At 46.7% G+C, this 17,276-nt stretch overlaps 1 protein-coding gene across 4 annotated transcripts in view; it reads left to right on the top strand.

Moving 5' to 3' along the window:
* Window positions 1-17,276, top strand: part of ST6GAL1 (ST6 beta-galactoside alpha-2,6-sialyltransferase 1) — a 49,432-nt gene that overhangs the window by 13,658 nt on the left and 18,498 nt on the right. For 2 of the 4 annotated variants that reach the window (XM_074153348.1, XM_074153346.1), the window contains exons 2-4: window positions 972-1,137; window positions 1,411-1,492; window positions 16,441-16,609. The gene's annotated coding sequence lies outside the window, so the exon portion shown is untranslated. Of the gene's footprint in view, window positions 1-971; window positions 1,138-1,410; window positions 1,493-16,440; window positions 16,610-17,276 lie in introns of those variants that run through there. The other 2 variants (XM_074153349.1, XM_074153347.1) reach the window with 2 other exon arrangements.

The raw sequence follows: 17,276 nt of genomic DNA, 5'->3' as shown, positions 1-17,276 counted from the left end.
TTTCCTCATCACACAAACTTTGTAAAGCCGAAGCTTAGCTTTTCCCTGCTGCTTTCCCTGCCCTGCTGCAGTGCGTTTAGGGTCCTTGGATGATTCAAGCTGGCAGTAATTTGGGATAGCAGCATATTAGGACCTCTCCTGTGAGCCCTTGGGTTCCCTGCTGAGAGCAGAAAGCTGAGCTGCTGGCCTTGGGGATGAAACATATGCTGGGCCATGCACATACACTGGAAACTTGCCCAGGGCAGGATAATTATGGAAGGTGGCATTTTTCGAGCGGACCATGTGCTCTCACTTGCCGAACAGTCTTGTGATTAATATCTTATTTAAGAGGATTTTAGGACACGTGCTGCAGTTACACTGAGCTTCTTTTAGAAGTAGGGGAGAGGTTAGAAAAATAAATTCTATAAAGGCTCTTTTGTGTTTCCAGCAAGGGTTATCAGATAAGTGCAGTGCATCACTGCTCCGTTGCATCAGTGTAGGTGGTGGGTTTTGCTATTAATGGTTCAGTGGGACAGGGATCTGCAAGATGGGCTTTGCACATTCCTTTATACAGTCTGCGTTGCTGAGATCCCCTTAGGGACCCAGAACTCCAGTGCTGAGGATGACTTCTTCTGCCCTGATGTTGGCATTTACCAGCTCTCCCTGACCCTGACTCCTGGTGTTAGACTCTGGGGAGTTCTGCAACCAGCAGGTCTTCACCAGCAGATTTTGCCTTCAAAATAAGGCTCTCTATGCTGTTTTACTCAAGCACAAGTTATGTTTAAAGGTGTTGGCAGCTCAGTTGTTGGTCTTACCCAGGAAGGACACCCTTGCTCATGGTGTGGGTGCAGCAGCAGCTGCAGGCTCTGGGTGATTCTGTGTCACGGCTGACTTGCTGTGTGGTCCCAGCTGGTGGTTGTAGTCCCCAGTTGGGTAGTTTCTGATCAGTCTGATGTGGCTGTCTAACATCTTCCCTTTAATTTCTTTCCTAGGCTAGAGAACTCAATTAAAAGGGAGATGGGAGCATGAAGAACTGCCACAGAGCACGGATGTGCTCCCTGTGGTGGAATCTCCTACAGATCTTACCTGGCAAGCTGCTTCTGCCTGGAAAGGTTTGATAGAAACCACTGTGGACAGTGAAGGAACCTGGAGATGAAGGTGGTAACTATGGCTCTTGCTCTTCTTTTCCCTGGCCCTTTTTTTCCCTTTCACATGCCTGCAGCAAGAGCACAGCTGCTGTTGGCGTGACGAGGCCACATACATTCAGACACACTGCTGTTTGCCCTGGGGCTGTCTTGTGTTGCATGTGGAGTTGGGAGGACAGTAAAGAAAACGGGAAGGGTTCTCTGCCATTCCCCTTGCAACTAACCTATATTTCTCTTGTAGAGCAAAATACATCATTTATTCTGCTTCTTGTTGGTGCCCTTGTAGATGTTGATACGTATTGATTATGCTCCAGAGATACATGTCTAAGATCCAGCGATTATTCTCACTTGCATACAATTAATATCCAGTGAGTATTCTGGCTTGCATAAAATTAATATAAGATGTGTGCTGGGGCTCATTTCAGTTAGGGTTTTCCCCAGAAGCTGTCTGGGATATTGCTGGTGGTGTTAGGTCAGAGTAATTAGCTGGCTGCTTTCACAGCTGACCTCTGCTGCACATGCCTGAAGTGCTTTCATTGTTGGTGCCACTACTTGTCCTTTCTGTCACTCTTCCCTGCTGGCATCCTACCCCTTATTGTCCTGCTGCAGGCCTTCCACAGCTGGCTTCTGGGATGACAAGCTAGTCCAAAAGATCCATACCACATATTGAATATTCCTAGAGCTCTGTGCTTCAGCTTTGGGCCTGATTAGTCCAATAATTGCATCAATGCTGCTACCCTCTGGCATACCATTAGTGTACACCGTAAGGTTTTGATCATGCAAAGCAAGACTCTTGGGCAGCCTGAGCCATTGCAGTGACTGGGAAAGGTGGTGATGCTGGGACCCCCCTTTTCTCTTGCGCATGGGAAGGCTAACTTGGCAGGGGAGGTTTTTAGAGGTGACTGCAAATACAAGTATTGGGTTTATGCCTGTTTTCAGCTGTGAAGAAAGTTTGGGAAGACCTCATTGTATAGCTGCTTCTTTAAATCCTCAACTTGCTGGCATCAAGAGTGCCAGGTGTTGCTCCCCACTTCCTCCTCTGCTGGAAACATGCTAATCTCCTCTCCTTCACTTAAAACCTGAATCTTTAATATGGAAAATGCACCACCCTTTCTTCCTTTCTGGCCAGGGAACACTTCTCCCTCCCAGTGTTGTATTACCTTTTAACATTGCAAACTGAAACGCTTGGGCTGGGGTGGTGGAGCTCCAGTAGCCTGCCTACTTGGGGGCTGCTTCAATTCCATCCTCAAAGAGGGCAGAGGCCAGCCAAAATTTGCACAGATGTTAAGACGGAGCAGTATGGGGCCTGGGGAGCGTTGGCAGGAGTGGCAATGCACTGCTGGAGGTAGGTGAGTGGAAAAGGAGTGTGGCACATTGCGTTGGGCATCTTTGGCAGCTGCTCTTTCCATGGGGAAAGAAGGATACCAAGCTGGAGACAGCTTGACTTCTGGTTAGGTGGGATTTGGATATAGAATAGAAAAACAAAAAAGCAGTTTAGTCATGGAGCTCCACCCCTGTAAAACTTCTTTTACAAGGGATTTTTTGAGTTTTGTTTTTCTTCCTTGTTCCTCTATGGAAATCCTCTGCTTGCTGGACAAAGACCTGTCTTGGGGTGTGACCTCAGATGAGCATGGTCTTGTGTAGACATGGGAGTCATCCTCTCTCGGGAGGCATGGAAGCATGGGGCAGCTCTGCGTGCATATTGCAAAGCACACATTAGCAGCAGTGATTGATTAGTATTATTTTGGCCTTGATTGGATGCCAGTCTTTGGGAAAGCTGAAATCTAAGGCCAAGACAACCCCTCAAACGCAATTTCAGTTTTAGTGCAGAGATATTGTTTCTGTTAATGTGCTTTTGTAACATGGAACTGAAGGGTTACCTTCTATTTGTGCCAGGATGAAATCTTTAGCCTCTTTTGAAACGCTCAGAAGTCTTCCTGTTAAACAGCTGAACCTAATTCCCTGTCACTAAACATGGTTTCAGACTAGGCAGCCTGGTTTGGCCTGCCTTGTAGCATGCAAAGGCTGCTGGGGGAGTTGAATATTTGAAAACCAGCAAAGTGATATATTTGCACTGTAACATCTATATCTCTCAGCCTGCCCAACTTGTCAGCAGTTACACTGTTTAGTATGTTAACGTCTGTAATGGAAAAGGGCCTTTACGTTTTCCTCCTTTGGGCACATCTGAAATAGGGAAGTAAACCCCAAAATAGGCACGCACACCCCCTTCACCCCGCGGTGCTCCATCCAGCTGTGTGGGAGCCTCTGACCCCTGCTCCTCCGGAAAGTGGCTTGTGGCTGAGCACAACCTGTCCATTGGAGAGGAGGAACTGTTGATGTGTTGGGTCTGGGTGGTCGAAGGTGGAGGAGAAAAGGACAGGGATGTACTTCAGTGTGTTGTGTCCAGGTTTAGCAATGGTTTTCCAAAGTGAGTGTCCAGGCCTGTGGACCACACTCGGCAAAAGCTTGGACCACATACTGAAATACAGTTCCCTTTATTGGTAATAGGATGATGCATACATAATCGTATTGTGTAAGATTAACACAGTAATTAATTTTGTGTACTTGATGCTGAAGTGCTGTGCCAGCCCATCTGCTTGCTTTTGCTGCAGTTTTGCACATGCTTTAGAGATGGCCCCACCAGTGCTATCAGTTTGGGGCAGCTTTCTCTATCAGGAGGTGGCTTTTGGTGTTTGTGTCTCTGTGGCTGCTCTGGTGTAAGCCTGCTTCTGCATATTCAAGGCTTCTGCTGTCTTACGTGCATGAGGTCCATGCTGCACTATGGCAGAAGACACCCATCTCAGATGTTGCTTTGCACTTGGCGCATCCTGTGAGACTCGTGCATCAGCTCTGAAACATCTTGGTGAGCAGGGGACACAAGCCCAGAACAGATACTGCACGCAGGGGATCCAGGAGAGATGGGAGAAAAGCCGACCAAAAATGCAGATAAGGAAAGAACTTCCAACAAAGAAGGTTTGTGGAGGGTGAGAGGAGGGCTAGAGATGGGTATATGGATCTCGCCAAGGCAGGAGGGTGGCTGCCTGCCACTGCAGGGGAAAGGCCATGGAAATTAGGGCATCCCCTCGTGCAGTGCTGATGCTGGATGGGGTGCGAAGGGCCTTAGGAAGGATTTCCCAGAAGAAGAGGAGAGTCCTGGAGATGCAGACGCGGTAGGAAGGCAGCTGGTAGCACGTATATCCGTCTCGAACCCTCATCACCCCCTCTGCACTGTGCTGTGCATCCTTGGTCTCTTAAAAATAGCTCTCTTACGTGCCGCTGCAGTCAGAGGCACGGTTTTGCCGAGCGCAAACACCAGCACTGCCATGTGAGTCTTTGATCAGGCTGTGCAGAGCACGGTGCTTTCATCTCTCCTGGCAGCAGCGTCGCCCTGGCAAAGTCAAAGGGTTCAGGGGAGCCGGCCCCTCTCAACAGGCGCGTGGGAAATTTCCGCTCGGCTTCCCTGCTCTTACACATGGTTTTTCACCTCTTTGGGCTATAATCTGCTGAGATCTCTGAGAGAGCACTGATGTTTGGTCAACTTGTAAAGACCTCCCGAAAAAGGCACGGGAGGTTAGCTGCAAGTGTGCTCATTTCTGAAGCGGTGATGCTCCGTCCTATTTGAGATGGCTACAGATAAAGCCTTATGGAGATCCAGAAAAGATAAGGCTTTATACACAAGAGAGGAACCTAAAAACTGGGGCAGGCTTGTAATTTTTGCCCCTCTACTTTGGGGAAAAAAATCTGAAAATTATTGTTCCTAACAGACTTCAGAAAATATTCATCAGACTGATGCGTTTAACTCGTGGTTTCTATATTTAATAACTTCAGAAGGAGGAGTAAAAATTCAGATAAGATGACTTGTACAAGTAATTTCCCTTGACGATGTAAAACTCTGACCTACATGTGTGTTGGGCAGCTTATGAAAAAGCTTTTATTTCAGCAATATCAATTTCTTATTGTATCCTGAATGCATTATTGAATAATTCAAAAATAGGTGGTAATATGTATTTAAGTACATACATGTATGTATGTATTATATCTTGGAGAGGGAGAGAGATATTTCAGTGGAAGCAAAAGAACTTCAGCTGAATTGGACTGATTCTTGAAAATAAATAAAAAAACAAAACCAAAATACCACTGAAATGGAAATTAATAATCCCAAAATAGCGTGAGAGGGCTTTGCTAGGCTTCACTGTCATTTTTCTTGGCTTTGATATTGGAGTTTTGTGGCTCCTTCTACATGACAGGAGGTGCTCCAACCAGTGTACCCAGGGCTTGGGGGTTGTCTGGCAGCTTTGCCTCTGGAGCTACTGGTATGCTGACCTGAGGATGGGAAAGAAATTGTATTGCTCCTGTCAGGAGACCCCAGGATGGCCAGGACTCTGTCCCTTCAGATGCCTGTGCAAGCTTAAAGCATGGTGTGGTAGCAGCTGAGCTCCCATCTGGAGGAGCTGGAGGGGGGGACATCATGGAAAGGAGAGTGAGGTCCACCACTGGGTAAGAATCCCTGCAGCAAGAAGGAGGAGGAAAGTGGAGATGAAGAGTCACCTAGGATCAGCTCCCATGAGACTACAGTGGCATTCCCTAATAAAAAACTTAAAAATTTGTCCCTTAAAAGTGTACTGGAGTAAAAGTAGGCAGATTTGTTTAAAGAAATTGAATGAGTAGCTTTAACCTAAAGCTTGATCTGAACCAGATCAAAAGTCAGTCTTGTTTAAAGTTCAGTGAACTTTAAGCCCACTGTGTTTCCACTTCGAGCTTGGATCAGTTGTTGAGTAGCAAGAAGAAATGGCCTTGTCTCGGATGAACTGGGCATGTGCTGAGGTGGGATGAGATTACTCTCGCAGTCGTGAGTGTTGTGTGGGATGTTATGGTGTGTGAGATCACTGCTGTGTGGAAACACCCCTTCTTGCTTTAAAGCAGATAGAGATGGTGGCACTCCCCTGGGGTGTCCTGAGTCACTCCGAGCAGCTGGCAGCCACCACCGTGGATGGTTTTGGCATTTGTATTTATTTACATGCAGTCCATCAAGGCGTGTTATTTTAAGACGCGACTATAAATAGTGTTTCCTGCACACCCTCGTCTTGGAGGCAAGTTTGCAGTATTCTGCACCTTCTCCCTGATTTGTAAAGGTTTGTTTCAACTGAATGTTGAGTGTTTGATGCTGCAGTGTGGTTTCCTTCCTTGGGGGTGGGGAAGCCCCAGTGAAGCACTTTGGCCTTTTGTGTCTGGGTTGTTGAGATGTTACTGGGAAGAGTTGTGTGGATTTGGGGATTAGGTTCCTGAGTGAGAGTGGTGCAGCGTAGATTTGATTAACATAGAGCTTGGTGATGTACTTTGGGTCAGAAGTGTGCCGTTGGACCTGACCTGTTCATCACCCCCAAGCCTACGGTGTTTCCATCTATACTGACAGGCAGTTTCTGATCAAACAGGGTTTGAGTCAGGTGGAACCCAGCAAAAAGAGGCTTCTAGTGGTTGCACCAGCTGCTTGGTTTTCTGTGTTTCCCAGCAGCAGGACACCAACAGAAGTCATAAGGAACATCCCCTCCCACTCCCCTGATTTATTGCTTTTTTACATGTGCTTTTTTGAGCTTCCCTTTAGGATTTACTCAGTGAAGAAGATGAAGTTGAGATTGGCAGCGCTATGAAACAGCTGACCGGAGGACAAAGCTGACTGATACGGTGAAATGCTGGAAGAACTTCAATATTTAAACAGAACCAATTTGTGATGTTAGAAAAATTGCAGTACAGATAAACTTGAGTTTCTCTCGGGGCATGAACTCTCTCATTAATTAATGCTCATCTCGGGGCACTCCAGCTGCTGTGTGCTAGGAAATGGCTCCATTTTTAGCAGTTACGTTTAGAAAACAAGGTGGGGTGAGGAGTGGAGTGTTGTAAGTAGTAATGGAAATTGTTGGTGGTTGAGAATGGCCTCTTCTGAAGATATCCATCCTAGGCATGACAGACACCTGACTTCTATGTTTGGGGGGGAGTTTCCTTCACAAAAAGAAGTCTGGTGTCTTCGTGGCCAGGTGGCACTGAGCGAAGGGGAAGAGAGCTGTGTGCTTGTGTGCAGGAGTCGAGCTTTTGGCAGTAACATCCTCCTCCCATATCTTATCCCTTCTTCCAGTGAAGTGCTGGCTGGTCCTGGGGGGCAAACAGGGAGTTCTGGAAGGCTGAGAGGTCTCTTTTAGATCATACAAGAGCTCTCTAAGACTGCTGAAATGTATTGTGCTAGAAGCCAATATTGAATGGAGGAGATACAAAAATGTCTGGGGCCTCCTTTACTGCTTTAGGGAGTAACTTATGTTTTTATTGGAATTATCTGCCTAGATCTCTTCCTCGATGCTGTAAGTTGCCACCTGGCTTTGATGAAAAGCACATCTGTGCTGAGATTCATTGGTTGTCTTGCTCCGCCTCCCCCCCCCCCGCCAACTTTCTCAGTGAGCCCTGCACACACCGCTGGTCCCGGCCGTCCTGCTGTGTGCCAGGCTGGCACGCTCAGCCTGTGCTCTTGCCCTGGTTTGAACCACACAGGACTAATTTCTCTTCTAAGACTGCACTCTTAGAAGACTCTAGTGTCTGAATTTGTGAAAATATTTGTTTTATAGCCAGCTATAGTATGTGGGTTTCAAGGTCTCAGTGTTTTTGAGCTTTGTCAGGTGCAGGGATGAGATGGAGCGAGACAAGGGCACTTTACCCAGGCTGGCCAACAGGATTATTTCATACCATTAATATATTCAATATAAATTAGAAAGTTTGCTGCAAAGTTCTGTCTCTTCTTTGATGGCTGCCACCCTGAGAACTTGCCCTGATACCAGAGCCCTGAGTCCTTCCCTTCCTCCTGAAGCCACAGCACTCACAGTTTCCTACATTTGCTGTCCCCTGCTAGGAGTGCACAGCTTCCTGCTGATAGAATTGGCTGAGTATAATCCTTGTATATTTTATATTGGTATTGGCATCAATATTGGTTCTTTAATGTTATTAACGTTAATTATCTAATCCTATTCTATTAGATCTGTTTATATTTCAACAGGTGAGCAGGAGGGTGGCCGGCTCTGTCTCCCCTGGGTGCTGCACAAGCCCAGGGAAGATAGGCCACCATTAGTGGCACCCTGGGAGAGCGATATCCTGCAGATTTCAGGAACCGTTGCTGCTGTGGGTAGTGAGCAAGTTATTTCCCGTCTGCTCATGCCAGTAAGACAACCATGGGCTTGGCATTCTTCATGCTAAAGGCACAAACTCCCATGTGCGTGGAACTTCTGTGGCCTTAAATACCAGCGGGGAGGGAGCAGCCTGCTTCAAGGGGAGGTGTGTGGTTCAGATCCGTGGTGGATCTATCTAGTTGCCATCTCCAGTCTCTGCTGCTGGACTTATTTCTGAAGCGCAGACCATAGGAAGCAAGTGATGTGTTTGGGGACAGGAGCTGAGTAGTGCTTTCCAGGCTTTACACCTGGTTTTCTGATAGAGGAAAAAGCAGGCTAAATCCACTTGGAGTAGGAGATAGTAAATAGACTGGAGAGACACTAAAATGGCTTTATTGCCTTTATGGCCTCTCTGAACCTCAGTAAACTTTAAATGTGTTTCAGTTACGCCAGCATGGTGTTTTCTTCCCTCCAGAAACCGCATAGATCTGTTGCATTTCAGACTGCTTGATATCATGCCCATAACCACACTGATGGGTCACTGGGATGCTGTCAGGGTGGGCTAAGTGGGGAAGAACAAGTGAATTCTTTGGGTAGGTTGTACCCGTCACTGTGGAGCTGCCAGATGCATGGCACACTCTGGGAGCTTATCGCTGGAGCTGGTGCTTGGCTCTCCCGGGTCCTCCATCCCACCAAAGAGTGGGCATTGCACTCCGTTTTGAGAGGCACCCCATTGCTCCTGCACAGCGTTCTCCGTGCTGGATGCTTAAGCAGAGGACGTAGTCTTGGGTTTGGGTAGGAGGTACCATTGAACTTATTTTCATTTCCTAAGCGCCTGAGGGGGAATGCTGAGGGAGGAAAATAGCAAGGAGGTTTTAAATGACAGCTTTATCAGGGAAGTTTCATTAATGTTTTCTGTTTTTATAAATACATATGTGAAACTTTGAGGAGGGAGGCATGTCTTAAGCTCTTTAAATGTCTTTAAATATACCTATGCGGCCACATTGTGCTATATGTTTATATTGCCTCTGATTTATAAAATTGAATTTTGTTCAGGCAAGGTCCCTTTCCTGGCGACATTCTTGTGGGCTTATTGACGGTAGATACATTTGAAGTGGTGCTACGAGGGGATAGTTTTAATAGAGGAATAAATCAGACTTGTGTTTAAAAAAAAAAAAAGAGCAGCACTTGCTGTTATTAAGGTCTGAAGTCCAGCTACGCTGTGAGCTCGCTGTGTGGGGACGTGACTCGCTGACGTGTCTTGGCAAAATGGGTATTTGGTGTCTGCTACTGCAAATATTTTGACTTCTGCGAACCTGGCTGCTGCTTCAACAGAGGGGGGTACCCGGGACTTCGGGGTATATGGATTCCTGCGTCCCTTCTGCCTCGGCTGCTCTGCTGCAGCCTGATGCTGAACTTGGGCCAGGGCTTCCTCGACAGCTTGTGTTGAGTTATACCCGGCTTTCCTGTGGTCATTTCAGTCCTGGTTTAACCAGTGGAACTGGTCATGCGTGATAGAAGCGGTATCAATTTAGCTAGCTTGCCTAACACCATGGTTACGGAGAGCGAAAGCAAGCATTTTTGGTTTGTGGAAAAACATCTGATTGTTGTAACGTTTTTTTTTCCACCTCCTTTTCTGTCAGAGACAAAACAGTTAACTGCAATTTTTATGTTTCCATTTGTCTTCTGTGCCTTAAGTTCCTTGCATAGAAAGGAACTATTTCAGGTTTTGCTAGATAGGTAATTGAAGTGCTTGTAAAATGATTTTTCTTACAATTTCTCTGAAAGTTATTTGCTTTGATGGGCTCTAATGGTGTCCATTCTATTATTCTGTTTGTCGCCGTTGGGACGTGCCTTTTTTTCTGAACACTCTTAACGTCTCTATGTCTCTCTCATATTATGCAGTATGGATTTCTCAGTGAAAACCAATTTATTTTAAATGTAATGCAAGAACTGTTTTGCTTAACATAGAGGGATTTGAATAGTGCTTTCTGAAGTCAATGGCCAGAATTCTGATTTTACTTCTGTCCTCCAGTGAAGTTGGCGTGCTGGAACGCTGCTGTTGAGTGCCAGCCCTGCCATCCCCGACAGGGATGGGCTCTGGGTATGAAGAGAAGAACCAAATCGCAGTAGTGCTGCTGGACTGAAAACGAGCAATGGCAGATACACAGTTCTGCAAGTTTATTTCACTGTCTTAGGTTAAATTGAGTTAGATCCTCCGTTGAGCAAGTTGTAAAGAGTTACTGGGTTGTCCTTGAGGAGATGGAAAGGCATCATGGCCACCTATAAAAGGTTGGTGTCAGAGAAATATTATCCTGAAGGGTAGCGTAGCTGCAGCTGGCACAAAAGATATTTATTGTCCTGGAGCCTTGGAGTACCAATTACATGTCTTGGCGCACAGTGGTATTTGCAGAGGCATTAAGTGTTGACCTGCCACATACTGCTAATTTAAAATAAAGAAGCGCTCCCCTCTCATTTCGGAAGATAAACAGCATAGAGAAACATGATTGAGGAGGGAAGGAATAAGCGGTTTGTTTGATTTAAAGGTATAATGTTCCATGTAAAGTAAATAGTCCTAAATGAGTGATCACACCCTGGTCTTTAAAGTTGGGGAGGAATTTTTACTGTTGGCTTCCATGTGGGAGTGGTTATGATAAGTCATGATGCCAGTGGGTCCGGGTATGGGAGGAGAGTAACCTGCCAAGCAAGAAGTATGTATATGGTATTCTCCATCATGGCATGCCTTGATAATTATTTTTTCCTGTCCTAAAAGTTAAATTGTCCTCCCATCTTCATGTATCTGCAAAGGACCCTGCTGTAGCCCATTTCTCCCTTAGCCAGCAGGGTCATGGACTATTACTGCTGGTCCAGGGCGATGGTTAGAGCTTGTGGCTTTGCAGAAGGAGAAGACAGGCTTTTTGGTGTTAACCGCTTTCCTGCCAGCATTGGAGGGAAGGGTGGTGGTGTGATACACTTGTCAGAGCTGAAGGCTGTCCCTCTGTGGGTGCCAGTCTCAGAGCAGGTAGGCAAAGGGACAGGGGGACCGTCCCTTTTACAGTCACCAGCCATGACAGCAGCGTGGCGGGGCCGCAGCACTGTTTGTTGAATTCCTCCCTCCCTCTCTTGATATATTGGCGTTGAGGATGGTCCCCGCATGTGTGTGTTGGTGTCCCGCTTGGTCTGGACAGGAGCACAACAGCAAACAGAGGCTCATGTCCTGAGAAAGCTACTTCCCAGCCCTGCGGGTGCTGCTGGGCGTACTGGTTCTTGCTGCAGCCCTGGCTGCTGGCATGTCCTTAACCACATGGCGTACCTGATTCGGATGCCCTGGAGCGGGTTTGTCATCACCTATGTCATACCTGTTAATGTAAAATGGTTTATTCAAGCTGAGCTCCGACAGCTCCAAACATGCACTTTGTTTAAGACCGTGCCCTGGTATGGGCTGGTCCTGGACCGGAGCTGTGCTGGTATCCTGCTGGGATGGTTGGAGCTGGAAATGGGAAGCCGTGCCAGTGCAGGTCGCCTCGTGCCTTGGGTCTCTGGTGGCTGTTAGTGACCGTGCGGGGCTGCAGGTGCCTGGTGGAGTGTCTGTGGTGAGTAAAAGCAAAACTGCCGCTTTTTAATTAGGGCAGAAGGGGAGGCAATGAGCTGCTATGCAGAGCCACCCTTCAAAAACAACAGGGGACCCCAGGAAAGAGGGGAAATAAAGGGCTGACCCAGCCAGAAGTGAAGGCTTCTGCCTTTATTAAATCCCATGTTTGTTGACAATGCAAAATGAAAATGAAACACATGCTTAAACTCTTTCCCCTCTGCCCCCTCCCCAAATCTGCCTCTCCTGTTCTCCTGAAGGATTTCTTTTCAGCTGTGACAGCAGCATATTTTTTCTGGCACATGCAGAGATTTTTAATGCAGGCAGGACTAACGGAATGATTTATTTCATTAGCAAGTGACTTGTGCAGCTGCTCCTCAATGCATCGGCTGAAATGTAACCATGTTCCTCACTTAAAACACTTCTTTTCCCCATTTTCCATGTAAAAATTCCTTATTCTCCACCTTTTTTTTTTTTGTTTGTTCTGTTTGGTGGCGTTGGAAGCATTTACTTAAGTGTATGGCTCAACAGATGTTTTGTTTTCACAGCACAGTTATGTTTTGGAAAAAACCCAAGAATTGCTAGAAGTGAGTCTTCTTTGTTTACATATTTACAAAATTGAAATACACACAGTTAAATTAACAGGCCAGGCTAAATAGAATATCAGAGAGATCTTCTGAAACACTAGCTCCAGAGGGACAGATCTTTAGCTTTAACAAATGCATTATCACCTTTCATCTGATGTATCAAGGACATGAAAAATATAACTGCTTCATTTGCAAAATGGCACAATCAGAGTTTGTTTAAAACTATAAAGGCTCTTGATATTTTTTTTCTCCCGGGACAGGAATAGGAAATTTTAAAAGCGAATGTGGATTCGAAGTTTCTTCTTAAATCCCCCCGCCTTTTTTTTTCTCCTCCTCTTCTGTTTCCTTGGTTATGGTATTTTATTTTGAATGGAGGGATTCCTGCCCCACACCTCCATGTCTTTCCTGTTTAGGTATTCTCTTTTCACACACTTTCATGTGAACTCATTCTGCCTCGGCTGCCAGACACTGCGCTCTTCATAGGTGCTTTACAAGAGGGTGCTGGATGGAGGAAAGGGTTAGTACCGAGAATGTACAAAAAAGGAATAAAAGGGTGTAGTTGAAGGATAAAATGTTCATATGGGGGAGCATAAAAGCGTTAAAAAATACACCAGCAAAAGCTGGGAACAAAGCTTTACTGCTTTGCATTTAGGCACGGCACAGTTGTGGGGACAGATGGAAATGCATAATGAGGGAAACCTGGAAAGAAATGTAAATGCTCTAAGTTTAAATATGAAATTGCTATCATGTTACCCCCCCAAAAAAGACAGAGGAACAACTTGCTAAATTAAAAAGCTTTTGTGCGTACATCAGAGGCAAAAAAAACTTCAGGTGAATGATGGGGATGTGTGAATGGAGAGACCAGTGAGAGACGTATTAGAACAGGTGGATGTGATCCCTGTGTGTGCCCATCCCCAGGGGCTGCATCTCTCAAATCATCCTTTAAATTAAATTAAAGGTGTTATTTGACATGATTGCATTTCAGAGGGACACTGGTGGGATTCATTGCTTCAGACATAACAATAATTAACCTGTGGAAAATATGTAAGTATTAATGGAAAAGTCTTATCATCTATTTGGAGAAGAGTCGCTTTTCAAATCAATCTGCCTGTTTCCTCTTCTCTCACTTTCAGAAATTGGTGAACCTGGAGAGAGGGAAACAGCGTGCTTAAATTTTTAAGATTTTGGTGATATTGCTCACCAAGAGCGTCAGGAAAAAAACAAAAACAAAATCCTAAGCTGTCATGGGATGAGAAAGTTCCTGTCCTGGATTAGTGACTGCCTAGCGGGTAGGAAACAAAGCGGTCAGGTTTCACAACATCACACAAGTCCCACCGGGATTTGCTGCAAGATCTCTGCCGTTGAGCAGCGATAACGGATCTGCAAAGGATAGGAGGAAGGGCAAGGTTACGGGCTTGGCTGGCTTTGTCTTCAGAGGGACCAGAGAAAAGGCTGAGCAGCTGCAGGGGGATCCAGCGATTCTGGGTGGCTGGGTAGCACAACAGCAAAGGAAGCCTGTGCCAGCAGGGGTAAGATAATGCTCTTCAGTCATATTTTGTTCCTGTCCTCCGCCCCGTGCTGGGGACAACTCTGTGAGTCAAAGCTGCTTGCAAAATATCCTGAAGTCATCACCGACAGCCTAGAGCTCAGGGCTTAGAAGCGGTCAAGAGGGGAAATAGAAGTGGAGGAAGTTTTGGAAGGAGAACAAAGCCGCCCCTTTGTTACGTTGCTGCTGGACGACGTGGCCTAAGCCTGTGCAGCCAGGGTGTCCCGGTGTGTCTGCCTCAAGGGATGTCCACCATCTGCTGATGCTACCGGGGATGTTGATCAAGAGAGTCGTAGGTATGGGAAAGCTGCTGTGCTTTGAACAGGGATTAGAACAAGTGGCATTCAGCCTGGAAAAGCGACGAGTGGGGAAAGGAGGGTGTTTGGAGGGGTGGTGCAACTACGAGTGACGTGCAGAAAGTGAAGGCAGAAGGATTACTGTCGATGCGATCGGGTTTGCCGGTGTGAAGCGGAGTGGGGAGGGTTTGGCTCTGCATGGTGTGCAATTGCAGAATTCATTGCCTTGGGCTGTTTGGGAAATGTGAGTGGTTTCAAGAAGCAATTAAACAAATGTGCAGAGGATGGGCATTGGTACAGCTGATGACACGGCTTTTCGGAAGCTGTGTGCATGTACTGGAAGAGAAATATATGTTTGTCCATACTTACATGGTTTCTCTGTGTGTCTGCTGTCAGTCACTATAGGAGTCGGGTAAGGGCTTGATAGACTTTTTTTTTTTAAAAAGGTAAAGATGCTGTTGTTACCACTTTGAAGGTATATCTGCTGTGGGTTGTGGAAATGGGAATTGCCTGGTGTTCTCTGCCAGGGCAGGGCTGGCTGCAGCTCCCTGGGTGGACACCAGTGACTGGGACACGAGAGGCAGCAGAGCTTTCGCACTCTTCTGAAGAACTTCGATGATTAAGTCCTGAGTCGAGTGAGATACTTGAACAATAAAGGTTAAGTATAAGAGTGTGTGGAGAGGATATAATTTCCTGACCGCCTTGGAGATACTGCATCACTCGCTTGTTCTCTGCACAGGATTAATTTGCCCCCAGAGGACTTGCTGTGTGGGCTCAGCCTGCCTGCTGGCCAGCCAGCGCTGCACCCCACAGCCACGTCAGGCTCTAGGTCAGAAGAAAGCAGCGGCTGTTTGTTTAATTATTTTTACAGGTTTGGGGGATGCTTTTTTGGTCCGTCCTTTCTTAGTACTCACAGCTGGCACCTTGTGCTTTGTGTAGGTGATAAGTTTCCGTCGCCTCCAGAAGAGCACATTTGTACTAACCGCTGCGATACAGCGCACACGAGTGACTTATCTAAAGGTGTGGGAAGAGCCCGGCTTCTGGTCTATCCCACCTTGCCTGGAAGAGTAGCTGCCTTCCCGCTCAGGAAGGGTTCAGTGGCAGAATGCTTGAGGTCCTGAGGACCTCATGTTAGGACGCTGCTTGTGCCAATAAAATAAAATCATATCATGTGCAGTAGTAGCAGTAATTAAACTGCACTGCAGTGAACCCCTGGTGAAGAAAAGGTGCTTATAAATGTTGTGATTCTGCTAAAATGTACTTGCTTGCGGAACCTACTTTGCCAACTGACAAATCAAAGCAAAATAACTGTTCACGTTGCAGCAGAATGCATAGTCATCAAAGGCAGCCGTCATGTTGTGCTGAGTGCTGAAGGTGAGTTTTCCAGGTTCTTTGTGTGGCCTGGGGAGGAGAGAGAGGAGGTGTTGTGACTTGTTGGGCATCCTCTGCTGTGCAGCATCGGGAGGAGCGTCCCCGCAGGAACTTGCAATGAGCTGCAAGGTTGTTCTACCGCGATGAACCTGCCACTCCTCTAGATTTCCTGGCCCTGGGAAACCTCAGACCAGGACAGAAACAAAAGCTAATGGTACTGAGGTGTGCCTGCTATTGATTCAGAGAATGAATGGTTAAAGGTCGTTAGTGTAGATTTAGTACAGCTTGGCAAAGAACAGACGGAGCCCAGGAGCCCAGCATTCCAAGATAAGGAGCTGGCCTTGTGTATAAGATAGCAGGAACAGCGTGCATGCTAAGGAGGAACCCAATTGTCTGGGTAAAGTGTCCATCTGGTCGGGACCAGTTTCGCGGTTTGGGGTCCAGCCAGCCCAGCATTCTAAGCCAAAGGTAAAAGCACACGGTGAAGAAGACTATGAGCCTTCCTCCAGAAGACCCCGGCCCACGACCACCAGGCGACAGTACGCATGCGGCAAGGGGAGGAGACTTATGATAATGAGTTCCTAGAAATAATTAGAATAGTAATGCCTTTTCTTAGAATTAATTATATTATAATAACCCAGCCCACCTTAATGAATATGTATGCTTTTCATCATAAATAGATGCTTGTTTTATGAGCCAGTGTGCAAGTTAGGAGGAGAAATCCCCCTTGCACCCGGCGCCGCAATAAACATACCTGCTTTATAACTCTCTGCGAGTTGCAGGGTTTGTTTCCACGCGTCAGTTTGGCACCCCAGATGGGACCCCCTCTGTCCGGCTGTGGGACCTGCTGAGGACAGGACTCCTCTGGGCACCCCCGAGATTTCTCGGGAGGACTCCCCCACTCATCCAGATCACCGCGGGGACAGACAAGGACCATCTACTGCGGACCAGGTATGTTTAGGGTTTTCTTAAGGGGGACCTGTAAGTCGTGAGGAGACGTCCTACGCGTGGTAAAGAGTCGGCGTACTCGCCCCAGGGTGTGCTCAAGCTTGGGCTAACGGTTGGGTTATGCTTGTGTGGGATCCCTCGGTTTTGGTTTTTGTGTCAGTGTGTGGAATTGTAATACTGTTGGTTACTTGTTGTATTTGTCACAAGGTACCACTACCGTGTTATTGTCTAATATAAGGTGGAAATTATTGTATGAGTGAAATGAGTGACTGAGACGCGGCACTGCTGCGGAGCGAGTGCGGAGTTCTGATCCGCGGTTCCGTGTTCTCCGTGAGGAGAGCAGCTGGAGACGAACGAAGCGTATGACAGACTGTAAAGAAACATTGTGTGAACCTAATATTGAGAATACTGAGTGGCAGTGTCTTGGACATTCAGATAACATTTGTGATCCTATTTTTATCTTAAAGTGCTTTGCTTGTAATACGGAGGTTTGGGTAGATCAGGAGGACGATTTTTGGTGTCCAGTGTGGTAGCTGGACTGAGTGGAAAAAAAATCGAGCGGGCAGGAGAGTTGAAACAAGTAATCTGTGGAGACATAGCCTACCCCTGGAGATAAAGGTAGCGACAGGGATATAGCTGTACCATTTCCCGGGAGGGAAACAGGAATAAC

This window comes from Numenius arquata, chromosome 9 (assembly GCF_964106895.1).
Source record: "Numenius arquata chromosome 9, bNumArq3.hap1.1, whole genome shotgun sequence".
Lineage (NCBI taxonomy): Eukaryota > Metazoa > Chordata > Aves > Charadriiformes > Scolopacidae > Numenius > Numenius arquata.
Note: the sequence above shows the minus strand (reverse complement) of the source record. Positions and strands in the feature narration are given on the sequence as shown.